This window comes from Ciconia boyciana, chromosome 4 (genome assembly GCF_034638445.1).
Source record: "Ciconia boyciana chromosome 4, ASM3463844v1, whole genome shotgun sequence".
Classification (NCBI taxonomy): Eukaryota; Metazoa; Chordata; class Aves; order Ciconiiformes; family Ciconiidae; genus Ciconia; species Ciconia boyciana.
This window is the reverse complement of record NC_132937.1, coordinates 51,212,052-51,225,999: the sequence shown is the minus strand read 5'-3', so window position 1 is coordinate 51,225,999 and position 13,948 is coordinate 51,212,052.

The window sequence follows — 13,948 nt, the reverse complement described above, 5'->3', positions numbered from 1 at the left end:
TGTCCATTGAAAACCTATTCTGTTCCTACTTTCATATCCCATACTTATTAAAGATATTTGGGTATTGGTAATTTGTCATTCAATGATTAAGAAAAAACAAGGGTAACAACCTATATAATGAAAGTTGTTGGGATATATGTGTCCCTCATGATAAGAAAAAAATTGACGTGAATGGACTTCTAGAATTAAAATCAATACATCTGAGAGAAGATACTCAAATCCAGAGGCAGGGGATAAGTTGAGCCACCTTGAGAATATCTAGAAGCTCTGTCCATATTTGTACTCACTTATGAACATGTTTGTTAATAACCTTTCCAGTCAGTTTTGTAACAAAACTTGAATGAGCATCTCGGTCTTGTGATTTTTCTTTTGATTCCTGTTTTGTGGACATGATTCTGCAATACTGGGCAAAAAAAAAGTGTTTGTGCTGGCAAGCAAAAAGTTTGTTCTAAATTCTTTAGAAGGTCAAGGAGATTTAGAAGTCCCACACATCAGAAGAGGAGCACAAAGAAAGACTACCATTAACACTGTAAGAAATTAAAACACTGCTTCTCTTAGAACGTTTACGTTAAGACAAAAGATCTTGCCCCTCCCCCCCCCCCCTTAATACAGATCTTCTGTGGGCAAAAAGTTTTGCCTTGCCATTATTCACCTGACAATTGCATTGTCTTCTGAGGCCTGTGATCTTTTGTTATCAGATCAAACACATTCTCAGAATATTTTGTAAAGCACGTTCTTTAAAAACGTTCAGAAAGTTTGTAACTGAATTCTTGCTGAAGGAAAGTAAGAAAATGCCTAAAAATCAGAGTACTGTCTTTATAGAGAATAATTACTGGGTTTTTGTTTGGTTTGCCATCTGTCTTTGCACTTGGTGTGACTGATTAAAAAAAGCCTCCTGATATACCAAGACTAGAGGTCACCACAATATTGTAAGAAACAGGGCAAAACTCATGTATACATTATAAAGTTTTTTTGAAACTTGTATTGCATGGTAGATCTGTAAGTGTGGGAAAGCAGTAGTCTAGAATCAGTACAAAAGTTTGGTGAAAAATATTTGGTGAAAAAGCAGTTTTTCTTTTAGAGATATCATTTGACATTCAGTTTTCGCCATCACTTTTCTAAACATGGCTCCATTTGACCATCTTCAACACTTCCCTATCCTTGTGCAGACAAAAATATGTATGCAAGGAGCACTTATTTGTTTCTAAGATGCAGGAAGAAATAAAGCCTTTGAAGAAGCCCTTGATAAAACAGACTTATAAACTAAAACACAGAAAAAAATAAGAAATCTGTATCCTGAAAATCCCCAGATAATACACACCTGATTTGCTTTCCTCACCAGGCTCCATACTATCCATAAATTGACAATTCCTTTAACCTTTTAGTATTTTTATTTTATTTTACTTGGTTCACTTGATTATTAAAAAAACAGTGTTCAGAATCTGTAATTTGGATGGTAATAGAATCTTAATTTTCATGCAGAGTTTTTAGTCTGCACAGAATTCAAATACTGGGGTTTGGAAATAGGAACTTAGAGCATGCATGCTAGATAATGCTTAAAATATTTTTAGAGGGCACAAGAATATAAAATATTATTTGTGAAAGCTACCAGAACACTCTGATCAGGCAAAAACCTGTAATATGATGGCTAACATGATGGATCCACCTTGAACATGGTAGATTCAAGATTACCTGGAACATTGATGTTATTTGGCCTACTTACCACCTTAAGAAATACTCTGGGGAAAGAAAAGCCCACAAAACACAACATAAGCACAGAGATAAAGCAATTCAGTGAAAACTCGTGTGAAAGTAGAACAGAAATCAGTCTTTAATAAGTACAGTCTTTGCACTTAGTACGAACTTCCAGCTGACTAGGGAAACCTGTTTATGAAAAATGAGCAATCCCAGAAGAAAAACAAATTAAATTACAGGAAGCCACTTCTTACCAGTTTGGACTAGTTCTGTATTTTCTGCTGAAGTGATCAATTTTCTTTTATTCAAGTTACCAAATTATCTCCTCAGAGATTTTCCATTCCTTTGCAGCTGGTGGGTGTTTGGATAAAACTGAGGACAGAATTCAGCTCACAGTTTTTGAAGGGCTTTGGTATCTTTCAGGATAAAGAATTCAATGTAAATGTAAGATTATTATGTAGAAGAAGAGCTGTGAACTTGGAAAGCAATTAAAAAAGACAATGTAGAAATTATCATCAGGTTCATGAACAGAATAATGAAGGCTAATGCATCTTTTACCGGAGTTGCAAAATGCAAATGAGTAACAATGTTTATTTATAAACTATTATCAGTGTAGGCTGTAATGTGTTTGGAGATATAACATATTTTAAAATAAAAGACAAAATTGCTGGAGCATCTAAATAAAAAAACCCTCCTGAATCCTGAATTCCAGGATTATCAATGGGAATCTGTAGGGTTAAGGATACTCAAGGAAATAAATAATATTTGTTTATGCGAAAGCTTTGGGTTGGTTTAAATATTGACATAATATATTTCTTCCATGAGATTGTATTAATTTTTAGGAGAATAAAATGGAATCTGTGTCCTAGACAGGAAATAAAATCACCAGTATTATGTTCTCAGTGCTAATGTTAATTGTACTGAATAAGCTGCCAGTAAAGGTTTATCTAAGGATAGAAATGTGGTTGCATGTGATTTAAAAGAATATGGTTAGATAAGAATATTGAATGAAAACTACATCTGTACTATTGCAAATCTGAGCATAGAAACCAATTTCTCATTGAACTTTTGTGGAACCTGATTTTACTGAATTATACTAAAAAGCAGAACATGTCTGCATGGAATCTTTCTCCTCTACACCTCTAACAAAGCGCAGTGGGGGGAGGTAAAACAAGAACTCATTAGGTTTTTTTTATTATTATTTTTTCCCCTAGATTTTATTTCTCTTCTAAGGCAACAGTTTACATTAATTATGTGCTTAGCCCTATAGCCCAATGCTAGCATATCCTGTTGGTATGCGAGGCCAAACTGATCTCAAAAATACCTCACTCTATATAAGCAATTCTATACAGAAAACGGTGCTGTTTTTTACTGGGATAGAGTTCGTTTTCTTCATAGTAGTTAGTATGGGGCTATGTTTTAGATATGTGATGAAAACAGTGTTGAAAATACAGGGATGTTTTCACTATTGCTGAGCAGTGCTGACACAGAGTCAAAGCCTTTTCTGCTTCTCACCCCACCCCACCAGCGAGTAGGCTGGGGGTGCACAAGAAGTTGGGAGGGGACACAGCTGGGACAGCTGATCCCAGCTGACCAGAGGGCTGTCCGATACCATATGATGTCATGCTCAGCATATAAAGTTAGCAGAAGAAGAAGGAAAGGGGGGGGTATGTTTGGAGTTCGGTGTTTGTCTTCCTAAGTAACCGTTACGTGTGATGGAGTCCTTGCTTTCTGGAGATGGCTGAATGCCTGCCTGCTGATGGGAAGGAGTGAAAGAATTCCTTGTTTTGATTTGCTTGTGTGTGCGGCTTTTGCTTTACCTATTAAACTCCTTTATCTCAACCCATGAGTTTTCTCAGTTTTAGTCTTCTGATTCTCTTCCCCATGCTGCTGGGGGGGGAGTGAGTGAGCAGCTGTGTGGTGCTTGGTTGCCTGCTGGGGTTAAACCACAACAAAAACAAAAGTTAATCTTGTTGAGAGAGCTGTCTGAGGTCACTGCTAGGCTGCTTTTGGTCTTTTTTTAAAGGTTGTGGAGATGAGTGGGGAAAGGCAAATGAGGCACCCATCTTCAGAAATGTAAAAAGCAATGTAAAAAGGTTCAGTAAATTAGAGTCTCACTTTGATCCTTGGGGAAACTATAAAGTGGATTTTCTTATAAGTTAGTTCTGAGCACATGCAGGAGAAAAAAAATGGCATTTGGGAATAGCCAGAATGGATTTCGAAGGGATAAATCATGCCTGACTGGCAGGGTTGCCTTCTGTGTTAAAATGACTAGATCTGTGGATAGGGGAGAGCAGTGAAGGTTTTCTACATTGCTTATAGTAAAGATTTTTACAAGTTCAGCACAGCACCCTTATATTCAGTCTGGAACACTGTGGTTTGGATAGCTGGACTACTAGATGCATGAAAAGACTGGGTTTTTTGAGCACAGCGGGTAGTGGTTGCTGAGTCATACTCTACCTGGCGGCCAATTACAGGGAATTTCTCAGGGATCTGTCTTGAACCCATCCCATTCAATGTGTTAATCAATGGTCGTACCCTCACAGTTTGTGGATGACACCAAATTAGGGTATGGTTGTTATGCATGAGGACAAACCTCCCTTTCAGAGCGCCATGGACAACATGGATGAATGGACCAAAAGGAATCTTATTAAACTGAACAAGGATAAATGTAGAGGTCTGTGTCAGGTATGGACTAAGCCCCTGCAATGGTAAAAGGACTAGCCCTTTGCATTGCCTGTGCACTGACTGGCTGATGGAAAGCTCTGCTGAAAAGGCCCTGGAGATACTGGTAGACAGCAAACTGATCAGAAACATAGACAGTAAGTAGATTGAGGGAGCTACTTATCTTCCTTGGCACCCATTAGATCACATCTAGAATATTATCTAGTTTTGCACCCCCCATTCAGATTATTAGTATGTTGGAAGAAGTTTCATTTACTTGAATTGCTAAATAGGTGACTACAAAATCCTGAAAGAAACAAATCTCTTTTGTTTTAATTAAGTAGTTAGCAGGTTTTGTAGGTAATCTATCTATCTATCTCCTGCTCCCTAACTCCAAGGTTCCTGCAGTTTGTCCATGCCTTTTTGATTTATAACTACAACTGCTAATGGGAAATAATGATCACAAGGAAGAGAAGAATGAAATCTCAAACTGAATACTAAAGGAGAAAAGGAGAAAAAAAGAAACAGGAAACTATGCATAAACAAATACCTTAATACAAGTTTCAGTTCATTTCAGTGAGATACTTATGTCACATTTTTCATGACCTTGTTTTCTAGTCATTTTGTGGTGCAGAGTAAGGAATAAAACAGAAGAAATGAGAACTCGGGTTCAGATTTGTGAATTCAGCCTATTCCAATAGGTAGTAGCTACTGAAGCCCAGGCAGTTCAAATGAAATCACAGGTTGGTTTAAACTGATCAGAGGAAACTATGGGAACTATTGTAGAACTGACAGAATGTATCAGGAAGTGCTCAAGTACATGTAGCAGTTGCTGATGATAACAAATTTCAATCACACTAATGTTCATTGCAATAAAAATCAATAAATGACTAAAAAGGGTGCATATCTGCAAAAGCTGCTACGAAAGGTTTTTTGGCTCTTTTAATATGAAACCAAGACCAAATGAAGCATTCAGACTTGAACTTGAGATAATATAAGCATGGTAAACTAAAATGCAAAAATGAGGGAATATAATCATAATACATTATGTATAAAAAAGCATATTCAAAAGCAGCAGAACAGTGCATGAAGTTAGTGAAAAATTATTTGAAGACAAATTTGTGTGACAAAAATATTGGAAATAATAATTATTTAGGAAATATAAAACAGAAAATCTGGAAGTATCAGTGCATTTCAATTAAAGATAAAACAATTTGATACCATTCTTATATGATCTAGATGTTGGAAAATGGTGACAAGTCTTTTGTTCAGCCTTGAAATAAGTAACAATATACAAAGCAGTATTTTAAAATTAAATAATGGATTTGTGAAATTGGAGAAATGAGTGGGGTTTAGATCTTTAGAAAGTAGATAAAGCAAACAAAATATTCTTCTACATTGGTCTTACCATGAAACATCAATACTCAAACTTTAGGTCCATTTGAAGTCTAAATTTTCTAAACAATGGAACAGGCGTCTGGACTGTCTATTCTGTTAGATTACCTCTCCAAGACATGCCAAATTTTGCAGTAATATACTGATTTCACAGAAGCGATAGTTTATTTTGCACCTGGGGAGGAATATCCCATGCACCAGTACATGCTGGTGGCTGACTGGCTGGAAAGCAGCTTTGCAGAGAAGGCCCTGGGGGTCCTGGTGGACACCATGTTAAACATGAGCCAGCAATGTGCCCTTGTGGCAAAGAGGGCTAATAGTATCCTGGGCTAGATTAGGAAAAGTGTTGCCAGTGGCCAAGGGAGGTTATCCTTCCCCTTTAGTCAGCACTAAGACGATGAAAGGACTGGAGCATCTCTCATGTGAGCAAAAGCTGAGAGAGCAGGTCTGTTTAACCTGGAGAAGTGAAGGCTCGGGGGAGATATCATCAATGTGTACAAATACCTGAAGGGAAGGTGCAAAGAAGACGGCACCCGGCACTTTTCAGTGGTGTCCAGTGACAGAGGCAATGGGAACAAACTGAAACACGGGAAGTTCTGTCTGAATGTCATGAAACACTTTTTCACTGTGACAGTGACCGAGCACTGGCACAGGTTGCCCAAAGAGGTTGTGGAGTCTCCCACCTTGGAGATATTTAAAAGCCATCTGGACATTGCCCTGGGCAACCTTCTCTAGGTGACGTTGCTTGAGCAGGTGAGGTTGGACAAGATGACCTCCAGACGTCATCAACCTCAGCCATTCTGTGATTCTGTGATAAAAGCAGTGATTCAGTAACAAGAAACAGCAGGAGGCGAAACTATTCATATCCTGTTAATATTGCTTGAGAATGTTTTCTAATTAAATAGAAAATTTTATAATTTTAGCACAATTATATCCAATTTTGCTTGCAATTTTGTCTGCAAATATTTAAATTTTTTTTGTTTACTAATTTGTTTCTTTATTTATTTGCTCCTTTTAGAAGGCTACTCACTTACAGAAATAACCTACCTTGAGAGAATATTAGGTAATTTTTCAGTATTCACACACTTTTCCTTCAGAGAGGACTATACCTCTGGTGCAGAGACCCATTACAAGGACCTGTAAAACATCTCAGTGGGAATGTAACTTTGCGTGTCCAAAGAAGGGCAATGAAGCTGGTGAAGGGTCTACAGCAGAAGTCTTATGAGGAGCGGCTGAGGGAACTGGGGTTGTTTAGCCTGGAGAAAAGGAGGCTGAGGGGAGACCTTATTGCTCTCTACAGCTGCCTGAAAGGAGGTTCTAGAGAGGTGGGAGTCGGTCTCTTCTGCCAGGTAACAAGTGATAGAACAAGAGGAAATGGCCTCAAGTTGCACCAGGGGAGGTTTAGATTGGATATTAGGAAATTTCACTTCACTGAAAGGGTTATCAAGCATTGGAACAGGCTGCCCAGGGAAGTGGTTGAATCGCCATCCCTGGAGGTATTTAAAAGACGTTTGGATGAGGTGCTTAGGGACATGGTGTAGTGGTGGATTTGGTAGTGTTAGGTTTACAGTTGGACTTGATGATCTTAAAGGTCTTTTCCAACCTATACGATTCTGTGATTCTGTAAATGGCAGCATTCATCTTAAGAATGAATTATGGTAAAGGAGGCATGTACAAATAGGCAAGTTTGCTGTAGGCAAGTTTGGAGAAGAACAGGGTTATCCTTTACCTGAGACTCCCAATTCAAAAGCGTCATGGAAACTACAGTGTTGTATTAACTAAAAAGGTTACTGTGATCCTTGATTAGAATGGACAGATATTCTTCTCACAGGCATATCTTTCATATTTGAATTACGTTGGTTTATGCAAATAAAACGAGTTCAGTCTTGGGCAAGACTCTGAGTGAATAGTTAATATTTATAAATAGCAGTAAACTACATTTTCTGTATTTGTACAGAAAATAGTAGAAGTAGGTGTTATGCTGGTATGAATACCAAATACTGTACAGTACTTATGGCTACTTATCCCTACCAAAATTTGGTCTAAAAAGTCTAGATTTCATCCTCAAAAATGCTTATCATTTCTTAAGACCGAGGGTGTGGCAGTTGTGTTGTTTTCATAGATGAATTATTTACTAATTAATTCCCTCTTGCAATTCTAATTTGAACAGCCTAGTTCCTTATATTTGCAACATAACACAGTGATTTAGTGCTGCTATACAAGCAGCACTTCACAGGGAGTGATCCCTGCATACAAAGATTATAGGTCTTCAAATGTGCCTATGTGGTATATGTGAGTTTAGCATAACACTAACACAATTAAATTAAAAATAACAATGGCTTTATCACTGTGCTTAGATCAAAGAACAAATAGCTGTAGAGAATTCAATTAAAAGTTATTGATGTAACATACTGGTGGTATCTATTGTTTAATCTAGAGTGTTTTATTGTAATTTATATTTTGGTCTAAATTCCTCTATTTGTTTGTCTTCACTGTAGCCTTTCTGAGTGATTAATAACTACTGATAGTACTCAGGCTTGCCTAACCTCAGTGTGAGTAATCCAACTGCAGAAGCAGATGTGTTTATATTGTTGCTTCTCCCTTGGTCATGCAAACGCCACATCTGAAGGTGTTATCATACAGGTTCTAGTGCTGTAGAACTGTTCTATGATTGATTTTGATTCCCCATGAAGTGACAGAGAGTGTGTTGGGCTCAGGCTATCCAGTGGAAGACTGCCAGCCTTAGAATCATAGAATCATAGAATGGTTTGGGTTGGAAGGGACCTTTAAAGATCATCTAGTCCAACATCCCTGCCATGGGCAGGGACATTTTTCACTAGACCAGGTTGCCCAAAGCCCATCCAACCTGACCTTGAATATTTCCAGGGATGGGGCATCCACAGCTTCTCTGGGCAACCTGTTTCAGTATCTCACCACCCTCATAGTAAAAAAATTCTTCCTTGTATCCAATCTGAATCTACCCTCTTCCAACTAAAACCCAGTGCCCCTTGTCCTGTCACTACAGACCTTTGTAAAAAGTCTCTCACCATCTTTCTTATAAGCCCTCTTTAAGTATTGAAAGACTGCAATAAGGTCTTCCCGGAGCCTTCTGTTTCCAGGCTGAACAACCCCAACTCTATCAACCTTTCTTCATAGGAGAGGTGTTCCATCCTTCTGATAATTTTTGTGGCTCTCCTCTGGACGGCTCTAACAGGTTGTCATGGTTTAACCCCGGCTGACCACTAAGCACCACACAGCTGCTCACTCACTCGCCCCTGGAGGGATGAGGGAGAGAATCGGAAGGGTAAAAATGAGAAAACTCGTGGATTGAGATAAAGACAGTTTAATAGGGAAAGCAAAAGCCATGCATGCAAGCAAGGTAAAATAAGGAATTAGTTTACTACTTCCCATGGGCAGGCAGGTGTCCAGCAATCTCCAGGAAAGCAGGGCTCCATCACGCGTAACTGTTACTTGGGAAGACAAACACCATAACTAGGAATGTGCCACCTTCCTTCTTCTTCCCCCAGCTTTATTGCTGAGCATGATGTCATGTGGCATGGAATAGCCCTTTGGTCAGTTGGGATCAGCTGTCCCAGCTGTGTCCCCTCCCAGCTTCTTATGCACCCTCAGCCTACACGCTGGTGGGGTGGTGTGAGAAGCAGAAAAGGCCTTGACTCTGTGTAAGCACTGCTTAGCAATAACTACAACATCCCTGTATTATCAACACTGTTTTCATCACAAATGCAAAACATAGCCTGATACTAGCTGCTATAAAGAAAATTAACTCTACCCCAGCCAAAACCAGCATACAAATCCATATCTTTCTTGTATTGGGGACCCCAGAGCTGGACCTAGTACTCCAGGTAGGGTCTCAGAAGAGTGGAGGAGAGGGGGAGAATTAACTCCCTTAACCTGCTGGCCATGCTTCTTTTTATGCAGCCCAGGACACGATTGGCTTTCTGGGCTGTGAGCGCACATTGCCGGCTCATGTCCGGCAACATGCACCCCTCTCAATCCATTCATCCCCCAGTCTGTACTTACATTGCTTTCATTCCATTCATCCCCCAGTCTGTATTGATACTAAGGATTGCCCCAACCAGGTGCAGGACCTTGCACTTGGCCTTGCTGAACTTTACGTGGGCCTACTTCTCAAGCCTGTCAAGGTCCTTCTGGATGGCATCCCTTCCCACTGGTGTATCAACTGCACCACTCAGCTTGGTGTCATCTGCAAAGTTGTTGAGGGTACACTCAATCCCACTATCTATGTCCTTAATGAAGATATTAAATAGTATTGGTCCCAGTAAGGACCCTTGAGGGACACCACTCGTTTCTGGCTTCCACTTGGACATTGAGCCGTTGACTATAAACAACTCTTTGGATGTGGCCATCCAGCCAATTCCTCATCCATTGAATAGTTCATCCATCAAATCCATATCTCTCCAATTTAGAGGTAAGAATGTTGTGGGGAATTGTATCAAAGATCTCACAGAAGTCCAGGTAGGTGGCATCACTTGCATTTCCCTTGTTGACTGATGCAGTCACTCCATTGTAGATGGCCAACTAGATTAGTGAGGCACTATTTGCCCTTAGTGAAGCCATGTTGTCTGTCTCTACACACCTCCTTGTCTTCCATATGTTTTGATATATCTTCTAGGAGGATCTGTTCTGTGATCTTACTGGGCACAGAGGTGAGGCTGACTGGTCAATAATTCCCAGGGTCCTCTTTTTTATCCTTTTTAAAAAAGGGTTTGATATTCCCTTTTCTCCAGTCACTGAGGACTTTGCCTAACTGCCATGAATTTTCAAATATGATGGACAGTGGCTTAGCAACTACATCTGCCAGGTCACTCAGGACCCTGGGATGCATCTTGTTGGGTCCCATGGACTTGTGCATGTTCAGGTTCCTTAGGTGATCTTGAACCTGATCTTCTCTTACCTTACCTTGAAGTTCAGGGCCTTGGAGATGTGGGAAGAGCAATTGCTGGTGAAAACTGAGGCAAATAAATTGTTGAGTACCTCAGTCTTCTCCGTGTCAGTTGTCTGCTGTCTTGTTTATCAGGGAGGTACATTTTCTTTAATCTTCCTTTTCTGACCAATGTACCTGTAGAAGCCATTCTTCTTATTCTCCACATCCCTCACCAAGTTTAGCTCTGGCTGTGTCTTAACCTTCCTAATCCCCTCCCTACACATCTGGGCAGTGTCCCTGTATTCTTCTCAGGATACATGTCCCTGGTTCCACTGGCTGTGCATTTCCTTCTTACACTTTAGTTTGACCAGGAGGTCCTTACTCAGCCGTGCTGATCTCTTGCCTTCCTTGTCTGATTTCTTACACATGGCAATCAAGAGCACCTGTGCTCTAAGAAAAAAAGTCCTTGAACAGCTGCCAGCTCTGTTCTGCTCCTTTATCCCTGAGAGCAGTTTTCCGTGGGGTCCCATCCACTAATTCCTTAAACAACTGAAAATTCATTCTCCTAAAATTCAGCGTCCTGACTTTCTTCTTCACCTGGCCCATATCTCTTAAGACTGTGAATTCCACTAGGGCTTGATCACTGCAACCCAGGCTGCCACCAGTCTTTACATCCTTAATTAGTTAATCTATGTTGGTAAACGACAGGTCAAGTAACACTTCTTTTCTGGTTGGGTTATCACCTGGATTAAGAAATTATCCTCAGTGCACTCCAAGAGTCTCCTGGACTGCTTACAGCTTGCTGTGCTGCTCTTCCAGCAGATGTCAGGGTGATTGAAGTCCCCCAGTGGGATCAGAGCCTGTGAGCATGATTCTTCCTGAAATAAGAATGCTTCATCAACATCCTCCCCTTAATCAAGCAGCTGGTAGTAAACGCCAACAAGGAGATTTCCTTTGTTAGTTTGGTCTCTAATTTTTACTCATAAGTTCTCAACCTATTCATTGCTGTTTTTCAAAGACAGCTCAGTGCAGTCAATCCATTTTTTTACATAGAGGGCAACCCCTCCACCCTTCCTTCCTTGCCTGTCCCTTGTGAACAGTTTATAGCCATTGATTGCAGCACTCCAGTCATGTGATTTGTCCCACCAAGTGTCAGTGATGTCAATTAGACCATAGCTTTCTTAGCTGCACAGTGGCTTCCAACTCCTCCTGTTTGTTACCTATGCTAAGTGCATTGGTATAGAGGCATTTCAGTTGGGCTATCAACTGTGTCACTTTTTCAGAGGAACACACCATAATTCCTTTCAGGCTCCAGTGGGTTGACCTTGGCTGGCCACCAGGTGCCCACCAAGTCATTCTTTCAGTCCCCCTCCTCAGCAGGACAGGGGGAGAAAATAGGATGGAAAAGTTCATGGGTCAAAGTAAAGACAGGGAAATCACTTACCAGTTACTGTCACAGGCAAAACAGACTTGACTTGGGGAAAATTAATTTAATTTATTGCCAATTAACAGCAGAGTAGGATAGTGAGAAATAAAAACAAAAGAAAAACCTCCTTCTCCTCACCCCTCCTTTCTTCTCAGACTCAATTTCACCCATGACTCTTCTATGTCCTCCCCTCCATAAGCAGCGCAAGGGGATGGGGAATGGGGGTTGCGATCTGTTCATAACACTTTGTTGCTGCTGCTCCTTCCTCCTCACATTTTTCCCCTGCTCCAGTATTGGGTCCCTCCCACAGAATACAGGCCTTTGCAAACTTCTCCAACATGGGTCTTTCCCATGGGCTGCAGTTCTTCAAGAAGAGGCTACAGTCCTTCAGCAATGGACTGCACCAGTGTGGGTCCCCCATGGACCACAGTTCCTGCCAGAAAACCTGCTTCTGCATGGGCTCCTCTCCATGGGCTGCAGCCCTTGCCAGGAGCCTGCTCTAGCTTGGGCTCTCCACAGGGTGCAGCTTCCTTCAGGGCACATTCACCTGCTCCAGCATGGAGTCCTCCACAGGCTCCAGGGTGGATATCTGCTCCACCATGGTCTTCCATGGGCAGCAGGGGAATCTCTGCTCCAGCATGTGGAGCAGCTCCTCCCCTTCCTTCTTCACTGACCTTCGTGTCTGCATAGCTGTTTCTCTCACATTTTCTCACTCCTCTCTCACAGCTGCTGTTGCACAGTGTATTTTACCATTTTAAAAATATGTTATCACAGAGGTGCTACCACCAGAGTTGCCGATTGGCTCCGCTTTGGCCAGCAGCAGATCCATCTTGGAGCCAGCTGGAACTGGCTCTCTCTGACATGGGGGCAGCTCCTGGTGTCTTGTAAAAGCCACACCTGCAGCCCCTCTCCCGCCCTGCTACCAAAACCATGCCATGTAAACCCAATACAGAGGCATTTCACAGGTGTTCCCCTCTTGGTGCCTAATGCATCAGCAGCCCCTGGCTATTTTCTGTTACTCAAAATTCCATCCCCTTCCCCAATAACTGTAGTTTAAAGCTCTCTTTATAGGTACCTTTAGGTACTTTTGCCTTTGTATGCACTCATGGGCTATCTGCCCTCAAAACAGGACTCAGGCTGTAGACTGCATCCTCAGGAACACCCCCATGGACTCCTTGTGCAAAGGTTTTATCTGCATTAGAAAATGAATTTAGGAACAGAACTTCAACAAGGAAAGTGTCTTCTCAAAGTCTACAGGGATTATACAGGTGAGTAAGAATTGTCTCTGTCTTACTGGCTTTTGAGCCATGACAGGATCTGTGCAGGTGCTGGTGCCTTGGGTGGTTCCCAATGTACTGGTGAGGGATGAATACCAGGGTGGAGGCTTGTGACCTGGATTCCCCTTTCCCACTCTTTTCTAGTCCTTTTCAGACCACTTGTAGGCAATTACTTTTTTTCAGTTGGTCTATGTGTTTGCCAGAGGTCTGAGATCATCAACTTTTAGAAACTTTTCTGTGCTTTATATGGAGTTTTGTGATCAAAGCCTATATGGCAGACTTATCCCTGTGGTTCATCTGCTTTGTGTCAGCAGCCTTATGTTGGTTCCCTCCTTCTATTTGTGGCTAAATTTTAAAAGGAAGTTTTAGACCTTTATGGAAGTGACTCAAAGTCATTCTTCAGTTGCCAATTTAGCTACAGCTCACTTGGCTTTTTGAACTGCTTTAGCAACTGACTGCTGTTCTTTTTGAATGAACTAGAAACGTATAAGCAGCAGGTAAAATATATAAAAAGCTGCATTCACATGGATCTTCTCACTGTTAAAATGATCATAATTTTCCAAACTCACTTGAGATGCACACAGT